Below are 22,195 nucleotides of genomic sequence, written 5' to 3' on the forward strand. Positions count from 1 at the left end.
ATCTAACTATATATGGAATTTCAATGGTTTTATGCGAGTAAAATAAGGTTTTGTAAATGCAAATTCCTAACTATATATGTTCTATAACCAATGGTTTTTTCATTGAATTTTCAAGGTTTTGTAAATGCAAATTCCTAACTATATATGGTCTATAACCTATGGTTTTTTCTGTGAATTTCATTGGTTTTTTAAAAGCTAACATCTGTAGCTGTAAAATGTATTCTTCTTTAAAACCCAAAATATATTTTAGATGTTTATTGATAATTTTTTAAAAAATATTTTTTTTCTTCGTTTTCGGTAAGCGAACCGGGAAGCTTTCCGTTAGCTCATCTTGATGCCGCGATCTAGTACGCAAACCGGTAAACGTTTCGTTAGCGGAACTGTGACGCGTCGCGGAAGCGCGACGTATCACGTTGACGCGTAATGCGTCTTATGATGCGCCGCGTTAGCGCTCCAGAAAGTGCTCCGGACCGCGAACCGGAAACGATGCGGGACGCGGCGCGCACCGCATAACGTAAGCGGAACAGGTCATGTGACTTGTTTATGAAACTTTTTATTGGTTCATTTCACTTTTGGTTTCCAAATGATGTATGACTAGGTCATGTGACCTAAAAATAACACTTTTCATTGGTTCAGAACTTTTGCTTTTTCCAAATGATGAAAACCCCTCCTTCTTTCCTCACTCTGACTTTCATCTTGGTGAGAGAAAGACCAATTAACTATAATTGAGCAATGGCTTCTGTACTTGCTTCAGCTGGTGCACCCCCACCACCACCTTCACCTCCTCATGAGAAGAGAGGACCATCATCTCGGTTCATTGCCAACACAGAGGAGGAGGAAGAGGATGAACTTGAAGAAGAGGAGAGAGAAGAACAAGAGTTCATACAGGAGTTGCCCTGTGTTTCCCGTCGGAAAACTAGTTTTATCTGGCAGTTTTTTTCAATCCCTCGAGGGGAGAAGAAAGTCAACGCAAAATATGCCACCTGTCTTATCTGTAAAAAAAGGCTATCAAGAGGCACTGAAAAAAAATATAGCATGGGAAACTATACCATGCATCGCCATATGACCAGGTGGCATCCTCTCAACTACAGCCGTGCAGAGTTGCGTGACCTGCAGGATAATCCCTCAACAACTCCTGTGGCCAGGTCAACCTTGCATATCTCTCTGACTGGAGGAGAGGCACAGGAAGCCGTGCCAAATATTCAAAAGAACTTCAAACACATGAAGCTAACCTGCTTGTATTGTGGGGCATTGCTTTCATGTGGGAACATGAGCGTAAACTTAATGAACATTGCTTACGAGAATCACAATTGCCCTAACCCACCCAAACAGTAATTTTTTTTTTGCTCCTGTTGGGCTTTTTTCAATGCCTGTTTTTTGTTGTTTCCCCTCCATCAAAAACAAAAAAATATATAAAACTGTGCAAAAATACAAAAAAAACAAAAAATGTTCAGAAAAACAAAAAAAAAATAAAACAACAAAAACATAAAAAAAGTTCTTTTCAGAACTACCTCCCCTTTCAAATAAAATTGCTAGAATGTTTAGCACTCTGGCAAGCTCTATTTCTTTTGGTTCGCTTTCCAGTTTGCTGCCCGGTTCGCGAACTTGAAGCGAACCAAAAAAATATTTTTTTAAAAAAAGAAGAGTTAGTATAAGGGAAGTAAACAGAGAGTAATATAAAAAGAAAGACAGCTATAGGGAGTAAACCAGAGATACTGTTTAATAGATCTATTTATTAATTCAGGATGACGATAAGGTGTGATGTCTCCTGAGGTTTGTTTAAGGTGAGACCTACTCAGGGTTACAGATCAATTTTACACTTGTTGAAGAATACAGAGCAGATAAAGCATGTGAAGGCCTACCAATGAAGTAAGTCATGTCCTCTTATTACATCATTCATGACATGGTCAGTGACATCATCAGCAGTGCATTGCGGGTAAAAAGAGTAGAAAACATTTACCTTATAATTCTTGTTACCTTTTTTAAATATTTTTTCATACTTTCAATCTGTAAAAGAGAGAACAAACATTTCCAAAAATATTACAACATGTATTTAAAAATTAGAAAAGAAAAGGGAAAAGGTTCAAGAAGAAACAGTTTTGCAACAACTTTGACATTTACAGAACCCTCTGCTTCTCTACGTCCCCTACACAATCCTAAAGATATATATTTTAAACAAACAGTATCTTCATGCTGATGAACTGAGACCTATTTTTGAACATGGTACTACTTTTGCACTGCTGATGTTTCACAATAGTGATGCAATAGCAGCGCAAAAAAGATGTAAAGCCATCATAAAATTGTGTCTAATATTTTAAATGAGTGTTTCAGGATGCAAATAAGATGTGTGCTTTCAAGAGCTTTCTTTGAGGTGAGGCCTATTCCTTTTTTTAAAAAAAACAGTACCCAGAAGTACAGCACTGTTAGCATTAAAATTGACACTTACAGAAGACTCAGTTTTTCCATATCTACCTCATATTTCTAAATGTATATCATAAGTACAAAAAGCAGAACATTAATTATACATGTTAAATGGTTTATTTTTGCTGTTCTCAGAATGTATCAAATTTCACTTAAATCAGTGACTTCAAGGTATTCATCATGTAACAGCGGGGAAAAAAAAACACAATCAAAATGATTGTGTTTAAAAAACCCATACAACCTAAGAAATCTGAATTCAAAACTCCTTAAAATTAACTTACTTTCAATGACGTCGAAGGATCTCCTATGAACAGCGTCCACTCTGTTGTGCTATAAATATTTTCAGCCCGCCACTTTCTGAAAGAAAACCTCCATTGATTCGAAAAATATGTTACATACAAGAAAAGACTTCTCTCATTCTATCACATGTTTCCACTAGGCCAAATCATGTTGCCGCGATTCGCAACTCTTGTAATTCTTCCAATCAAATCCCGACATTTTCTATTTTCGCAACTTTCAAAAAGAATACATTTAAGATTATTTTCACAATCCTGGACTACTAATATCTTACCCTTCTTTGTCACTCATGTTCTCCTTTTCCTATGACACTGATACTGCTTACTATGAAGCAGACTTACTTGCATTTATTTATTTATTTATTTATGTAGTTTGTAGAGCGCACAGCTACCCCCGAGGGGGTGTCCCGGCGCTAGAACCTGAACCTCAAGGTGACAAGAAAGGGGCAGGGAGGGAAACAGCAGGATAAAAATCAGAGTCCAGAAAAGAGCCAAGTTTTGAGTCTGGCCCGGAAGATGGATTCAGAAGGACAGAATCTAAGATCAATTGGCAGAGCGTTCCACAATTTTGCCGCGATAACACTGAACCCTCTGCCACCCATTCTAGTGAGTCTAAAACGGGGAGAGATCAGAAGGCGGAGGTAATTGGATCTCAGGGATCTGATGGAACGGGATATTGAGACACGTTTTTTCAAGTAGTTGGGTCCGAGGTCGTTGATGGCTCGGTAGGCGAGGGTAAGGATCTTGAACTGGATCCGGCTGGCCACCGGTAGCCAGTAAAGTTCCTTACGATAAGCGGAGACTGATTGACGGTAGGGGATATTCCCAATCAATCTGGCCGCCGCATTCTGGACAATCTGAAGCCGGTCTATCAGATATTGGGGGGCACCAGCATAAAGGCTGTTGGCATAGTCCAGGTGAGACGTGATGAGGGCATGGGTAACTGTACGGCGGGAGTCCAGAGGGAGATAGGGAAGTATCTTTTTGATCATGCGCAACTTCAGGAAGCAGGCAGAGGTCACTTTATTGACCTGAGTTTTGCATGAGAGGGAGTCGTCAAACTGAAATCCCAGGTTACGAGCAGAGTGAACGGGAGAGGGAGCAGGATCAAGTGCCGTGGGCCACCACCAAGAGGAAGGGATGGGATTTTTCTGGTTAAAAAACAGCACCTCTGTCTTGTCTGCATTGAGTCTAAGGTGGTTATCAGTCATCCAGACACTGATGTTGTTGAGGCACTGGCGGAAGTTGGTGAACGCGGAGTCCGAGTGGTCTCTGAAGGAAAACATCAGCTGAGGATCGTCAGCATAAGAGACCACCCTGACTCCGTAGGACTCCACAACGTCGGCCAGTGGGGCAAGATAGATGTTAAAAAATAGAGGGCTGAGGGCAGAGCCCTGTGGCACACCGCATGACAAGGGTTTATCCTCCGATTTGAAAGGCCGCAACAACACCCTCTGACTTCTTCCTGAAAGGAAGGACTCGATCCAGCTAAAGGCAGTGCCGCCAATGCCTATCTGTTTGAGTCGGTCAAGGAGGATGGGGTGGGAGACCGTATCAAATGCAGCGGACAGGTCGAGGAGGACCAGCATAGCCTCCTCGCCCCTGTCCACGCATTCCCGGATCGTTTCCGATACTTCCAGCAATGCCGTCTCTGTGCTGAATCCCGCCCGGAATCCGGATTGTGAGTCGTGCAGTAGAGAGTTGCTTTCCAAATACTCCGTGAGTTGCAGCTGCACGGCTTTCTCCAGGACCTTTGCGGGTTTGGGGAGAAGGGAAATGGGGCGGTAGTTGGCGAAGATAGTGGGATCAGCATCAGCCTTTTTTAGGATGGGAATCACCAAAGCCTCCTTCCAAGTGGTAGGGAAAAAGCCATGGTGGAGGGAGGCGTTCCAGATGGAGAGGAAGGAGCAGGCTAACGAGGGAGCCAACTCTCCCATAAGTTTAGCAGGGACAGGGTCCGAGGGGGCGCCAGATTTGCAGTGGGTGAGTAACCTAATAGCATCGTCCAGGGTGAGTTTATTGAAGGAGAGGAAGGACGGAGAAGCTGGGGGACTTGTGGAGGGAGGCAGGGAGGCTAGCCCTTTAGGGAAGGAGATACAGAGTTTGTTTATTTTTTCAAGGAAGTAGTCAGAGAGTCCCTCGCATAGGGCCTGACTCGCAGAGTTCTGAGTGGCCCTAGCCGGAGGATTAATGAAGTCTTTGACAATGGTGAAGAGGGTTTTTGACGAGTTTTTGGCATTAGCAATTTGAAGAGAGAAATGATCTTTCATAGTGATTTTTTTTTTGTTTGAGGAATTTTTTCAAAGCAGACTTGTAGGTAAGTTTAGCTTCAGGGTCATAGTTTAGTCTCCACTTACGTTCGAGTGCTTTGCATCTGCTTTTTTCCTCACGGAGGGAGGTGGAGAACCAGGGGGCAGAGGGGCGAGATCTAGTGGAGGCAATGATTTTCTGGGGAGCAATGGTGTCAATAGCTTTGATAAGGGCAGTATTTAGCCTAGAGACATTTCCGTCAATATCAGTGGAGAGGTATTCCGTCTGGAAGTGGAATACCGGGTCCAAGGTGGCACATGTGACCTTATGCCACTTTCTTCCCAACTCCTTCCTGGGGGCCAGGGGGACAGATTTCCGGCCTAGGGCAAGAGAGAAGGGGATAAGATAGTGGTCGGACCAAGTAAGGGGGAGGGGGGGGAAGACTGTGATAGTCGAAAAGTTGGCGAAAATAAGGTCCAAGGTGTGACCAGCAACATGAGTGGGACCGGTGACTAATTGTGTGAGGTTCAGACTATCCATGGTTTCCAACAGATTGTTCGCCTTCACGCAGAGAGGGTTGTCTATGTGGAGGTTAAAGTCACCTAGGACTAGAAAATATTGGTGTTTAAGGGATAGGTCAGCCAGCTGGTGGGTAAGTGCAGTAAGAGAAGGGGAGGCGGCAGTTGGGGGGTTGTAGACTGAGGTGCCAGCCAGTATAACTGCCGCGGAGTCAGATACAGAGAAGTACATGGCTTCAATTATACCGATGTTGGTAAGTTTGGTAGTGGTCAGCTGAAGATGGGATTTGAGGATGACGGCTAGTCCGCCTCCAGATTTTCCTCCAGCCCGGTTGATGCATTTTATGTCGTAGCCTGGGGGGATGGCCAGATAGATATCCGGAGAGGAGGAATCAGTGATCCAGGACTCAGTGAGAAATAAAATATCCCACTCGTCAGAGGAAATTGACATCCAGATATCGTTGGCATGGCGGGGGAGTGACCGGCAGTTAACCAGGCCTGCTTTCAGCGTCCGGTGGTGAGACGAAGAGAGCTGCGATGTGGGATAAGAAGGCAAACGAGGTAGGTAGGACGGGAGAGTAAAGTTACATTGGGGGCAACGGAAAGGAACATTTTCCAAATGGTCAGGGTTGCAGAGAATAGTGGCCGAGCAGGGGGAGGAATTTAATAGATGTAGTTGGGTGTTGGTCCAGCACGTGCGGGTAGAATCAGCGGGACTGGCAGGGGGTCTGGCCCTGGGCACGGTCCAGGCGCGGACGGGCGCAGACGGGCTTGCCCTAGGCGCGCCTTTGGCGCGCAAACGGCGCGCCCGCTGCGCCCGTCCGCTGCGCGTACGGAAGTGACACATGATTTATGTAGGAGTGGGGTGGGGCGTGGCCACCAAGGGGGCGTTGTTGCATCAGGTTTATATAGTTGGATTTTTAAAATGACATTATAATTAAAAGTTTTGGACCAATAATCTAGACAGCATTGCAGACTTACATTCCCTCTACTTTATGAACCTTTTGCAATTCTTCACAGGAAATCCCGAGATTCTTTCATTAAAATTTTGGTTTTAAAAACACCAGGTAAGAATTTTTAAGGTCAAACGGCAATTTATTTTTGAAAGTTACAACGGAATCATTGCAGAATGACCAGCCGTTTCGAGACTTTAAATAAGCTGTATAATGTCCTGATGTTGTTGAAGGACCATCGTGATAGATAATTGCTACAGTTACAAAAGTCCTTCCTGATATTGAAAGCTGAGAAGCCACAAAATTTTTTATTAAAGTTGACAATTTTGATCCATCAGGCCTACATCGTTGGATCATTAAAATGACATACTGTCCATATCTACGTATAAGTAATGTTGACATCATTTCAGATTTACATTGGCTACACTCCATGTTGTGATACGCTGCATTTACTAGCTTATTAAAGGAGACTGATTTACTGTCTGGCAAAGTTAAATATATAAATCTTTCTGAGTCTACACTAGTAGTACTTGATACACTACAATTCTCGCAGTCATGCTGCCATTGATAAGAAAGCCCAAACAAGTGATCTACATCTACACCCTCATCTTGCAATACATCAAGCATATACATTAAAAACTCCTGACAATCTTGCTGATTATTTTCAGAGAAGTCTGTTTGACCTGAACATTCATCTAACAGATAACGAACTTCAGACACACTTTCTACTTTTGTTCGATCAGTGCTACATTTCTCGAAAACAGAATTCAACAAACAGCATAAAATTTGTTCTGAATTCAACAGAATCTGTTCTTTTAAACTCTCTAGTGAAAAGAGAACATTAACCACTACATTTGCATAGCAGTTGACACCAGAACTGTTTTCAAATTGAAAACCGACAACATCTTCAACAGAATCCACTTTCTTTCTGCTAACAATTTTCGGTTCATTGACTTTTAGTCTTTTTGCAACAACCTCCCTACTATTACTGATATTTCTACGTTTCCGGCCTACCACACGTTTCTCAAACAAAGGATATTGAGGCAAATGTGGCGCATACTCTCTTCTTAACCTATTGTATTCCTTAACACAATCTAGATCCGCACAAATGTTTGTGACATCACAGTCAATCAAGTACAATCCTGATAAAGTTCTAACTCGTGACAATGCCACATATGCCATACCCTCCTTGAACACAGAACTGCCAATATTCACCAATTCACTATCTACACTTAAACCTTGCGATTTATGGATTGTTACTGCATATGCCAAGCAAACAGGAAACTGTTTACGGCGAACATATAAGTCTTTAACAAGCAAAAACCTAGCAGAACAACGACCAATTAGCTGTACTTCCTCAATGCCATCAAATTTAATTTTTAAAAATTCTATTCCATCTCTATTTCTGTACTTCTCAAAATCAACAACATTACCCATTGATCCATTTACCAGACCTCTTTCAACATGTAAATTCCTTCTCAAAATGATTCGGCAATTTAAACACACATTCAAAGTCTTTTCAAAACCCGCTGTTTTAGATATAGTCTTCTCTAATGAATCCAATTTTGATTTCAAATTCTCAGACAAAATAATTGTTGATCCCATATGCTCTATTTTGTCAATAGCTTCAAGTTTCACAATCTCTTGCTTTTCTAAATTCAACATTTTGTTGTTGAAGATGGCACATTCTGCAAGAGTTGGCATCAAACATATTCCGGATTTCTTCTCAGTAATTTTCTGAAAAATATTCTCAGCCACAATCTCTTGTTCGGGATATAAATTTGAAAGTAATCGTGCATTTAAAGCTTCTTTTCCATGCTCGGTCACTTTTCCAATTCTAATATCTTGTAGAATATTCTTGTAATCTTCATCTTTTGCCTGACGCATATTTTCATGCAGTTCAGCATAATTGAAGTTTAACCATATATTGACGTTGCCAATGCTCCCTAGGCACTTCCTGGTATCTTCATGCGTGAGTATTTTGAACACAGGTTGTCCTTTTACTGGTGTCAGCTGCAGAAGATCTCCGAAAACAATTATGTGTTTGCCACCAAATAACACATCATATTCAGTTTTAAGTACTTCTTGCATTCTCAAATGCACAAAGGCAAGCATGACATTGGAAACCATGCTTACTTCGTCAATGATAAGTAGTTTCATTTTCCTCAAGACTCTTGAAACTTCACAGCAAGCATCCCCAGATAACTTGTGGTATTGTAATTTGTTGTCATGCTCCACCGGCAGCATCAGTAGACGATGCAAAGTAATACCTTTAATGTTATGTGCTGCAAGTCCAGTAGGAGCGGTGACAACACAAAACAGCGATGACTCAGTCCTTTCCTGCAGATAGCATGAAATTGCTTTAATGAGGAAACTTTTTCCAGTTCCCGCTTCTCCACTCACATACAGTCGGACAGGCTTCAACGATGTACATGAGCACTCTTTCTTCTCATGACTTAATCCATGCTCAATTTGCTTGGTAACTTCATCATATATTTTCCTCTGCTCAACGTTGAGTTGTTTTTCCAAGTCTTCTAAGTTAACTGAATCCTCATGAGCATGTGCCATGGCTCTTTCCACTTCATTCATAGCAGTGGCAGCTTCATTTTCGATAATAGGTCCTCCAAGTGGATCTTGACTCAATGAAACAGAACTCTGACTGTCCTGAGAACTGTCTCTGGCAATCTCGGCTGCAATCGTTGCTTCCTGCTCAATTTCCAAAGTTAGCATTTCTTGATATTTGGGAAAAGCAGGACATTCTATGGTCTCCTTAGCAGCAGTGAAAGAGTCTTCGTAACAGAGGAAATCTCCAAGCAGTTCCTCTTCTGCACGCCAAGGCTTGAAAAGTTGCAAAAGTGCTAAATAGAAAAACTCCTTTTTTTCTGGAGATTCGCCACTCAATTTTCGATGGTTTACTAATTGGCATTTTCTTTGCTTGACCAGGCATCCCTCACTTCCAATTACAGCATACACTCCTTTCTCAATATCTTCTTTGATGTTCCTCTTGAATATATAATTTTGTAAAACCTCATATAGACAAACATTCTCAAGGTGACTGCTTCGATTTGGATAATATGTATCCAACATGTTGGTCTTCAAAATGTCGGTACTGTTTGGTTCCTTTTCTGCCAAATATTCAATTTCCCGGACAGGTTTTAGAACCCGATTTCGCGTTGCAGCAAGACCAAGACTCGCCCAAACAATACTCCTGGATTTGGCATAGAGACTTGCTGAAGACAATCGATCTGAACATTCGTAAGCTCCGATTTCTCGATGCGACAACATCTTCAGACTGAAACTGTACAACTTCTTGCTGAGGCTCTTTTCATGGGAAATATCCTCCCACATATCCTTCAGTTCTGTCTTTTCTTTTTTGGTGATGTAAGATGTCACATACCGAGCCACAGCCATACAGTTGTCACCCACAAACTGTATATCCATGTTAGCATTCCACATGGACAAAATCACTGGGTTGTAGTCGTTGATGTACTTGGACTCTTCGTTCCTTTTCAAATTGTATGTATTTTTGGGTGATTTCCTTGTCACATTATGTCGCAGTGAAGACATCAAACTGTTCACTTTTCCTTTAGAAATCACCGGTCGTGGAAAGTTGAAACGACATTTGGTGTAGAACTTGTCCTTGTTTCTGAATTTCCGACGACAGTACTTTCCACAACGATGGCTTTGGAAACGTAGAACTTGTTCTCTTAGGCTTTTCTTCTCCGCTGCGTTTGGAACAGCACACGTAGAATACTGTTCTATGAAATTCATCACTAAGTCATCCGGATCTGTTCCAAATTTAGGTGCATCCTTGATCCACAACAACATATGTATATGAGGAGCACCTCTTGCTTGGTACTCCTTTCTCCAGAAGAAATCCAACACCTCTCCAAGAGGTGGATTCTTCTTATTTGTGATGAAAGACATCATAGCTTCAAATCTATGATTGAAGTACCTGCATACATTCACAGGATCCAAAGAACACAGTTCTCCAGGTGTCTTGAATTCACTGTTTTCAATATTTCCATTTGCCTCTCGTAGAAATTCAAGTAAGTCTTCCCAGCCATACTCGGCACAGCTCAGAGTGAGGAACCATGTCGGAGTTCCTAAGTTCCTCAGCATACATTTTAAATCACCATGACGACGGTACCAGTACTCATTAGTACCACGCTGACACGCCATGAGATTAATTAAGTGAGAATCCAAAATACTGTCTTGGACATTGACTTTATGCATAAAGTCCCTTGCCGAGATATTTCGCATCTGTATACCACTTTTTAAGATGTGGTTCACTGCATATGACAGTCCAGACAGATCGCTTTCAAACAGGAGATTAAACAAATAGGGAATGCATTGTCGAAACCTAGCATCTTCTGCATACAATCGTAAAGTCCGGTATTCTGAAGCAGGAATTTGAACAGGTCGCTCATCATATCGTCCTCCACGACCTGTAGGAAATAGCTGTGGGAAACACCGAGCTTCCAAACTTTCCTCCCAAACACTAATGGGACTCCCTTTGGCTTGTTTCATCTGAAACACCTCAATAGCATTCCCCATGACTTCCTTGGAATGCAAAGGATGAACACTATAATGTTCATATATTTCTTCACTTTTAGAGGCCTCTACTTTCTCAATTTGGCCAGCACACAAATCGCTGTCCTCTTCTTCACTTACTTCCTCTTCTGCAACATATACATTCTTATAGTACTTATTATTTTTCTTCAAATACACTGTTGCCTTTTTGACTTTCCTAACATCCACTAAATCTTGCCATATTTTCTTATTCTTTGTCGGAACACCATTAACCAAGATAACCAGAGGTTCCTCTTCCACTTTTTCTACTCCAATTGTGTTAATGTTTTTGTTCAAATCTAGAGGCAAATAAACAACTCTTCCCTTTAATCCTCTCTGTAAATCTGCTGGAGGCAACTTCCCTGTCTTTGGCTCCATTCTTACAATAGCCTGAAAGGGATGGATACTTTGAATCAAAATAGATTCATAAGTATTTAAATCCTTCAATTCAGAAGGAATCTCAACCAATTCCAGATTATTATGAACTGCCCTAGCAGGCATCTGGTTTTGGTTTAATTTATTACAACAATAAGTACACACACGTTGATCCGATCCCAAATCAAAATAATTTTCTACCATCAAGTATGTGGCAAAATCCTTCCATTCACTATTATTTTCCCTTTCACTTTTTGCATATAAATCCACTACCTTAGTCTGATTCTTATAATAAGTGCGTCGACAACATACACAAGTGAAATTAGGCCTCTCACTTGATTTGATCTGAAACGTGGCAATTTCCTTCTGAAAATTATCTGTACTGGAAACCTGTACATTATCTTCAACATTACCCTCTACTTCAGGGTCAATTTGAACATTCTCATCTTTACTACTAAAGTAACAAAACTCAATTTCTTCACAAATATTCTTCACATCTATTTCAGAACCATGCAAAAGAGCAGCACATAATTGTTTAAGCATAATTGCTGGACTCTTAGCAAAATACAACATCCTCACTAATTTTCTCACTTTATTATGATGCACTGCTAGCATCCTGAAATGATGAAAAACACTCTGGCATACTCTCCTGGAAAGACAAGCCAGTGAATGACCACGCAAACCTGTCATTTGTCTCACTCTGCAAGGATCTAAATCTTGCAACAACTTCATTTTCTGCTTCAAACTTTTCTTATTAAATGTCCGTATAAAATCACAAAGCAAATTGATGGAAACCTGTCGCACACTGCAAATAGAACTACACTTCCAAATGTACACAGGACCCTTAGGACGTCTTCCTAAAACCTCATCACTTACCGCCTCTTCTGTCTCTGTTGTCACAAGTTTTTCTTTTTCAACTGGACAACCATCCTTCACTTCATAAGCTCGACCACTTGTGTCAACTGCAAACACCAAATCATTATCCTGAAAATAACTCTCCTCATTAAAAAATGCCTCACAACTTGAACTATGCATCCATTCTCCGGAAAAAACTTCACAAAAGTTACTACGATTTACTACTCTCTTCCATCTACTGTTTGTTTTGAAATCAGAAATGACCTTGCTTAGTTTCCTAATTCTATTGATTACCAAAATAAACAACTTTCGCTTAATTTCAAAAGCATGATCAATAATTTTCTCTACATTTTTCTTCTTCTTATAAAATGCCACTTTCTGTTTGCATTTCTTAATATTTTTTAATAAATTAACTATTATCCTGTTATGGAACATTCGTTTTCGAATGTCCCTAAACTGTTCTTTCCTTCTACTATCATGCACAGAGTAATCTCTTCCTCTACCAGTAACATTTTTGATGGGTCTTTCCTTTCCATTTAAATTACTCTTCTTTTTCTGAACTGAAACATTTTTGCGATAAATACTTTTTTTACTAAAAATATTTTTTAAGAATGATTTTGTGCTCTTACCCGGAGCTTTCTTGGTGTTTTGAAAAGTATTTGGGGAAGAGGACTGCTGCAATGAAAAATCATCCTGCTGTCTTTGACGTTTTCTAGCCTTTCTAATTCTATTTTTCGTAGGCATTTTTCAAAATAGGAAAAAATCTGCAGTTGAATCTGTGGAAAAATATAATAAAAAATGTTAATAACCACTATTACCAAACAGTAAATGAATAACAGTCATCAAAAACTTAATGCCCTACTTATTATTTAACATAGCAAATCTTTTGCACCAGCATTGCATCACAAAAATGACACACAGTGCTACAAAACATGCATAAAACAATCATAAATCTCTCCCTAATATTTTAAATGATAAATTCAGGATGACGATAAGGTGTGGCCTATCTAAAGGTTTGTTTAGGCCCAGATCTTTGGACTGGGGTGAATGTGTCATTGATCCTCATTCAGTCCATCACCTGTTTTGTTTATTTAAGGTGAGGCCAACACATGGTTGCAGATAAGATTTTCACTTAACAAAACAAAGGAGATAATACATGTGAAGGCCTACCAATGAAGTAAGTCATTATTTGAAATCAATTACATTTCTGGATATGTACTGCTAAAGCTTCTTAGGTTGTTTTGGGTCATATTTATAAGGCATATGAGTGTGTATGATGTTATTTTTCCTTTTTAAATGGAAAGCGTTCTTCATGGTGCAAGTTTCTTGTAAATACGCTCCCACCTGCGAAACGGAACTTTGCGATGCGAAGCTGATTGGCTCCCCGGTGTCTGTCAACATTGTAAACAGTCCGGAGCGGCCGCCATCTTATCTCTCGGTATGATCGAGAGAGAAGAAGAGGTGAAAAACGAAGGGGGAATTTAATGAAAGGGGGCAAGGTATACCCCTGTTGACCCCCTAGGAATGTTGTTGGGGTTTTTAAAGGGTCCCGTGGGGAAAATAAAAAAAATATATTTTTCACGGTAGAAGCGCTTCCCAAACACCGAACTGGGCCGCAAACTGCTGGCGAAACGGGAATTCGCCATTTTGTGCTTCGTTTTAATTAAATTACTAGGTATAAGCGGGTGCGGGAGACGTATCCTAATCCCTTATATTTTCTGAGGGTGGCTGAGGAGGCTCATATATTTTGATACATGTGTTCCAGCGGCTGTGCGTGAGCTTTTTTTTTTTTTTGCTGCGTGACGTCTGTTAACGTTCGATTCGAAGGAAATCAGGAAGTGTTGACCACCAATTTGTCAGTGCGATAAAATATTTTGTTATAAATGAATCCTTATTGATAAACATTGTCTGCGCCATCTTGCCTTTTTTACAATGCCACAATTTTGTTGTGCACGGCAGCCATTTTACATGCCAGGCCGGTCCCAGGCTATCACCTAGCCCTGCGGATGTAGTTTATGGCCCCAGCTGTAGAGAATCCAGACATGCCAACCCACCCGATTCAGGCGTGAGACTACTGATTTCAGTGCTACTCTCCCGCCTCCCGATTCCTGCAAACAAAAACCCGGGGGCATATTACCAACAACTAGCGATAACTTGTTTAGAGACAAAAATTATCGCCGCACATCGGCGATTTTTATCGCAGATAAACCTTGCTATTAGCAAGGTTTATCGCAAATGCGATAAAAAACGGCCGCAATGCATGAATATCGCTGAAAAGTCAGCGATATTCATGCATTATCCAGCAAATGCTCTTAGCCATGTTATCCACCTCCCATTGGATAACATGGCTAAGAACTGCTCAGGGCCCCATGAGGAACGCTTTCCATTTAAAAAGGAAAAAATAACATCATAGAAAAGAATCGTTTTTAAACACAACATATAAATCAATTGTATACCTGCATTCAAGAGGAAATGACTGAAAATGTCCTTGAGACACATGAAAGCGTTTTCTGGAATGCCCTAGCACCATTTTTTGGACATTATTAACATGGCTATGTAACTCCCATAATCAAAATCTAAATTTGCCAAGCGCAGGTGGGAGCGTATTTACAAGACACTTGCCCCATGAGGAACGCTTTCCATTTAAAAAGGAAAAAATAACATCAAAGACACTCAAATGCCTTATAAATATGACCCAAAACAACCTATGAAGCTCTACCAGTACATATCCAGAAATGTAATTGATTTCAAAAATGGTTTTTAAAAACAACATATCTGTTTCAGCTTACATAAGAGACCATGGAATGGGCTTCATATACAACAATAACTTGTGTTACTGCATGCCAGAATGCTACACCGAATATGCAATTACAATTTTTCAAAGTAACAAAATCTATTTCTATATCACTACAGACGAAGCCACAGTTTAAAAACACAGCTTTCTTCATCATTTTCTCCTTAGCAAGGTTTATCGCAAATGCCATAAAAAACGGCCGCAATGCATGAATATCATATCGCTGAAAAGTCAGCGATATTCATGCATTATCCAGCAAATGCTCTTAGCCATATTATCCACCTCCCATTGGATAACATGGCTAAGAACTGCTCGCAAATGCGAAAAAAAACGGCCGCAATGCATGAATATCGCTGAAAAGTCAGCGATATTCATGCATTATCCTGCAAATGCTCTTAGCCATGTTATCCACCTCCCATTAAATAACATGACTAAGAAGTGCTCAGGGCCCCATGAGGAACGCTTTCCATTTAAAAAGGAAAAAAGAACATCATAGAAAAGAATCGTTTTTAAACACAGCATATAAATCAATTGTATACCTGCATTCAAGAGGAAATGACTGAAAATGTCCTTGAGACACATGAAAGCGTTTTCTGGAATGCCCTAGCACCATTTTTTCGACATTATTAACATGGCTATGTAACTCCCATAATCAAAATCTAAATTTGCCAAGCGCAGGTGGGAGCGTATTTACAAGACACTTGCCCCATGAGGAATGCTTTCCATTTAAAAAGGAAAAAATAACATCAAAGACACTCAAATGCCTTATAAATATGACCCAAAACAACCTATGAAGCTCTAGCAGTACATATCCAGAAATGTAATTGATTTCAAAAATAGTTTTTAAAAACAACATATCTATTTCAGCTTACATAAAAGACCATGGAAGGGCTTCATATACAACAATAACTTGTATTACTGTATTCCAGAATGCTACACCGAATATGCAATTACAATTTCTCAAAGTAACAAAATCTATTTCTATATCACTACAGACAAAGCCACAGTTTAAAAACACAGCTTTCTTCATCATTTTCTCCTTAATTCATACTATTCTCTATCTAAAATAAATAAATCTTTTCTCACCTTAGCAAATACTTTTTGAGTTTTGAAAACAGTCTCAGAAATACACCAAATTGTCTTCAGCAGAAGAAAAAGGATGCACTCCAGAGGCTGCAGCTATTGAAAGCACAGAAATACAGATATTCATTTCACATATCTCTCATATTAGCCAATCATAACTCTTCCCTCACTTTTTTCAAATCAAAACCCTTCCCCCCTCTGCCCTCTCTGCCTTTTTTCCATAGCAACCACCTCCTGGAAGACCTCTCATGTTTGCAAGTTCACACAACAATGTTTCAATTGAACTCTGAACTCTCAGTGCACCTGCGTATCCAGTGCAATCTTTCATTAAAAGTTTCTTCCTTGACCATTCAAATTACATCTTTCGAAGAACACATCCATGCACCCTAACTTTCTGTTTTCAGAAATGGAAATGCACCAATCACTGCTAATGAATCATTAGCATTGGAAATCCACAGTTTTTTTTCTTTACAAACTCCTACTGTTTCAACTGCCCTTTCATTACCACACTTCATCTGACTGCAGCCCAACCTTCTCCCACCATGTTTAACGTCTGGATTGTTGGACATAGTTACATCCACTGGGCTCAAAGGTATGCTGAGAACAGAAATTTACACAACCTCAATTTACAAGATGTGGAAATTAAGTGGTTGGGCCAAAGAGGATTAAAATGTCACCAATTGATACCATTGGTGAAAACCTTTATGCATTTGCCAAAACCTGACCTGTTAATAGTGCACTGTGGAGGTAATGATTTGGGCACTTTGACAGGGGTAGGTCTGGAAATGCTTTTAAAGGACACCTTTGAGCAATTAATGGCACTTTTTCCTCAAACTGCCTTGGTATATTCCAATATATGCCAAAGACAGAAATGGAGGTGGTCCAACCAATTTTCTCCACAAATTGAGAAAGCGAGGAAGCATGTAAACAAATCTGTTTCAGCTTTCATGAGAGACCATGGAATGGGCTCCCTGTACAACAATAACTTGCGTTACTACATGCAAGATATCTACAGAGGAGATGGAGTTCACTTCTCAGATGAGGGCAACAGAATTTTCATTCTGAATTTAAGACTGTGCATTGGTACCTACTTATAAGTACCTAAATGTACCATAAACCCAAAAGCTCTTCTCAGAGCTACCCTTCATCTGATCACTCACAATTATTATTTTTTTCTAACTTTTTTCACTAATTTTCCACAAAATACGCTCCCCGGGGCGCTACCCGGTTCGCTAACCGAAAGCTAACCTCGCGGAATTTTTTTAAAAAATGTTTTTTTTCCGCACATATAAGCCTCCTCAGCCACCCTCGGAAAACCTAGGGGGTCAAGATAAGTCTACCATGACCCCTTCTACCCATTCTAAACATTATTTGCCCTCCATCTTGTATCTTAAACCGACCGAAACACAAAATGGTGGACTCCCGTGACGCTTAAGGTTCGCTAACCAGGCCGCTTTGCAGAAAGCGGTCCTAAAAAAAGGTGGGAAAGTAATTTACAGAAAAACGACTAGAGACACTCTCACCAAATATAGATTAGCTCATACTACATAACAATCCCTTTCATTCTTACAAATTTGATTGAAATTTCATTTAGCCATTTAGCCTGTAGACCTATCTAAATACCCTGAGGTAAATTACTTCACAAAACACATCTAAAGTATTGGAATTGACAACCAATGAAAATTTTACTTTCATTTTCAATTTTTATTACCTGACATTTGATTGGTTATATACCTGAATATATATAAAGGAAGAGAAGGAAACACAGCCATTTTCACTGCTACTTCCTGAACTACATTTCAAGAGCCTTTTCACCTCCCTGTAAAGTAAATTGATAATTTGTAAGTGGCACTTTAAATTAATTTGTAAAAACGTTTTTTGATAATTATTTACTGTCCCCCTGCTATAGTTATAGATACAGATAAGCTCCTCTGTTATGTTTATTGATTGACTTACACTTCTCTGCTATAATTATGAATTTACTTACTTTAACTTCACTGTTAAAAAAACAGAACTACATGTCTGAACTTAAACCCAACAGTGCCCTAACTCTTCTAATATAATTATTTTTTTTATGCAATTTACAGCAAAAAAATGGAAGGGGAGCACGAAAAAATAAATGTTTCCTTCGACATTACAACAGAAGAGATTTTACCTGAAGAAAATATGGATGAAGATTTTATGGATGAATCTTTTGATGAACAATTTATTGAAAGCTTACAAGACATAGAAACATGCATGTTTGAGGAGATTCCAGATGATGTAATGCTGGAAGTTTTAATGAACTATGAAAATTCTGACCCATAAATTTTTTTATAATCAAAAAAAATAAATAAATAAAAAAAAACGAACAAAAACAACATATAATTAACATACAGTATTGGAAAAGTCTATCATTCTTTTATCCTTATAGTACACTGCCCAGAACGCTTTCCGGTTCGCGAACTTGGCGCTTATCACGCAAAAAAAAAAAAAAAAAATTATTTTGACCCTCCTGGGCCCTTTTAAAACCTCCACATAAAACCTAGAGGGTCAACGAGGATCTACTATGCCCCCTTATGGTAATTACCCCCTTTGTTTTGGCCTCCTCTTGTCTCTCGATCCTACCGAGAGACAAGATGGCGGCCGCTCCGGACTGTTTAGAATGTTGACAGACACCGGAGGGCCAATCAGCTTCGCATCGCAAAGTTCCGATACGCGAAAAGTTCGCTAACCGGATCGCTGCCCGGAGCGCTGTTACAGATATATATCTTGATTTAAACGTTAATTTCTCAAAATCCACTAAAGTACATATATTGAGACCTAGCAAAGGCACATCGGGCTAACAGTCCCTACAATTTTGCCAAGTTTCGTGGAAATCCATTCAGCCGTTCGAGCTAAAAGTGAGGCCAACCGCCCTATGGAAATTAACATGGGAAAAACGCGTTTTGGGACCCCCCTTTTTTCTCGGCCCCCCCTCTTTGTGCCTATATTGCTTTTTTTTTTTTCATTTGGCCCGTGTTTGTGGCTTCCTTCCTTGTTGTCCGCCTACCTCGCCGCCCTCCGCCCTCCCTTCCCGCCACCGCCGCTTGTCCCCGCCCCTTTTTTCTCTTCTGTAACCCTCCCCGCTCCCGCCTCCCAGCTGCTCCGTCCACCCGCGCACTTGGCCTTAAATGGCGACCGTGCGAACGCGCAGCGGTCACGCGCAGCGGGCGCGCCGATTGTGCGCCGAAGGCGCGCCAAAGGTAAGCCCGTCTGCGCCCGTCCGCGACCGGACCGCGACCAGCGCCATGACCCCTGGTCCTCGAAGACCCCGACCGACCCGCAGGACGTACTCAGCCGCCACCCTCAGCGCACTCAACACCGGCCGACGCCCAGAGTGCCACCAAGCCACACCACGTCGCACCCACGGACCCTTCAGCTGCCACGCCTGCAAGTTCTCCTGCATCCGGACCTGCCTCGCACCAACACCCGCCAAGTCTAACACCAGCAGCACCCACCTCAAGTGCATCCTGCTCAACACCCGCTCCATCCACAGACACGCCATCGAACTCTGGAACCTCCTCGACACCACAGCCCCTGACGTTGCCTTCCTCACAGAGACCTGGATGAACGCCTCTTCAGCTCCCGACATCGCCATCGCGATCCCAGAGGGCTACAAGATCGTCCGGAGGGACCGAAACGCCAACCAGATGGGAGGAGGCATCGCCATCGTCCACAGGAGCACCATCCGTCTCACGACCAGCACCGACAACACCCTGACCAGCGCCGAACACCTGCATTTCCATATCCACACCAACCCGAACACCACCCTCAGAGGCACCCTGATCTACCGACCCCCTGGACCACGCACACAATTCAGCGAGGACATCGCCGACTTCGTCAGCCCGCATGCCCTCCCCTCCGCTGACTACATCCTCCTGGGAGACCTCAACTTCCATCTGGAGAACAACAACGACCGCAACACCAGCGCCCTGCTCGACAACCTCGCCAATCTTGGACTCAAGCAACTGGTATCCACCCCCACCCACCTCGCCGGACACACACTCGACGCAGTCTTCTCTTCCAGCACAGACATCGACTTCAGCCACGCCACAGAGCTTCAATGGACGGACCACAGCTGCGTCCACTTCACCTTCAAGAGAACGACGACCCACCACCACCAGCAACAGGCCGCCCGCAGAAGCTGGAACAAGATCACAGCAGACCAGCTCGCCACCTCCCTGAGCCAGCACCCTCCTGCCAGCTCAGCGAACCCCAGCCAGGCCGCCGACAACCTCACGAAGTGGATCAGCAACTGCGCGGACGAACTCGCCCCACTGAGGACCCCGCCTAGCAGACCCGGCAGCAGGAAGGCCCCATGGTTCACCGACGAACTCAAGAGCTCCAAGAAGAACTGCCGAGCCCTCGAGAAAGTCTGGAGAAGGGAACCGACACCGGACAACAGGACCTCCTTCAAACTTGCCACCCGGAAACACCACCAGCTGATCCGCGCCACCAAGAAAACAGCATTCAAGGACCGGTTGGACAACAACGCACACAACTGCAAGGAACTCTTCAACATCGTGAAAGAGCTCTCCAACCCCAGCGCAGGAAACAACGACATCACCCCATCGCAAGACCTCTGCAACTCCCTCGCTTCATACTTCCACAACAAGATCGCGGACATACACAGCAGCTTCAACAACCAACCAACGCACACCATGACCGAACAACCGCCCCCCACCACCACCCTCCACGCCTGGACCCCGATCAGCACCGAAGACACCATCCGCACGATGAACTCCATCCACTCCGGATCACCGACCGACCCCTGCCCTCACCACGTCTTCAACAAGGCCGACGCTATCATCGCACCCCACCTGCGAGACATCATCAACACATCCTTCGACACCGCCACCTTCCCTGAGAGCTGGAAGCACGCCGAACTCAGCGCTCTACTCAAGAAACCCACAGCGGACCCCACCGAACTCAAGAACTACCGCCCCATCTCGCTCCTCCCGTTTCCAGCCAAAGTCATCGAGAAGACCGTCAACAAGCAGATGGCCGCCTTCCTCGAGACGAACGGATCCCTCGACCCCTCACAGTCCGGCTTCCGAGCCAACCACAGCACCGAGACCGCCCTCATCGCCGCCACCGATGACATCCGAGCCCTGATGGACAAGGGAGAAACAGCGGCCCTCATCCTCCTAGACCTCTCCGCGGCATTCGACACGGTCTGATACCGCACCCTAGTACGGCGCCTCAGCAACATCGGCATCCAGGACAAGGCGCTGGAATGGATCATCTCCTTCCTCGACGGAAGAACACAGAGAGTCCGCCTACCACCGTACAAGTCAGAGGCCTCCGAAGTCATCTGCGGCGTCCCCCAAGGATCATCTCTGAGCCCCACCCTCTTCAACGTCTACATGAGCCCCCTCGCGGCCATCGTACGCAAACACAACCTCAGCATAATATCCTACGCCGACGACACCCAGCTGATCCTCTCCCTGACCAACGACCCCGCCGCCGCCAGAGCCAACCTGCACGAAGGGATGAAAGAGGTAGCCGAGTGGATGACGACCAGCCGCCTGAAACTGAACTCGGACAAGACGGAGGTCCTCATCCTGGGCTCCTCACCCTCCGCCTGGGACGACTCCTGGTGGCCTCCCGCCCTGGGCACCGCACCCAAACCGACAGTCCATGCACGAAACCTGGGCTTCATCCTGGACTCCTCCCTCTCCATGACCAGGCAAGTCAACAACGTCTCCTCGGCGTGCTTCAACATCCTACGCATGCTACGGAAGATCTTCTGGTGGATCCCCACCGAGACCAGGAAGACCGTCACCCAGGCCCTCGTCACCAGCCGACTGGACTACGGCAACGCCCTCTACGCCGGTACCACCGCCAAGCTCCAGAAGAGACTCCAGCGGATCCAGAACGCCTCAGCCAGACTGATCCTCGACATCCCACGAACCAGCCACATCTCCGGACATCTGAGAGACCTTCACTGGCTCCCCGTCAACAAAAGAATCACCTTCCGCCTCCTCACCCACGCACACAAGGCCCTACACGATCAAGGCCCGAGCTACCTCAACAGCCGAGTCAACTTCTACGCTC

General features: G+C 43.0%; 1 protein-coding gene across 1 annotated transcript in view; it reads left to right on the forward strand.

Moving 5' to 3' along the window:
• The window catches only part of LOC147693294 (vomeronasal type-2 receptor 26-like), a 51,277-nt gene that overhangs the window by 9,540 nt on the left and 19,542 nt on the right, over positions 1–22,195 (forward strand). The window lies entirely within an intron of this gene.

Source organism: Lissotriton vulgaris, chromosome 8, assembly GCF_964263255.1.
Source record: "Lissotriton vulgaris chromosome 8, aLisVul1.2, whole genome shotgun sequence".
Classification (NCBI taxonomy): Eukaryota; Metazoa; Chordata; class Amphibia; order Caudata; family Salamandridae; genus Lissotriton; species Lissotriton vulgaris.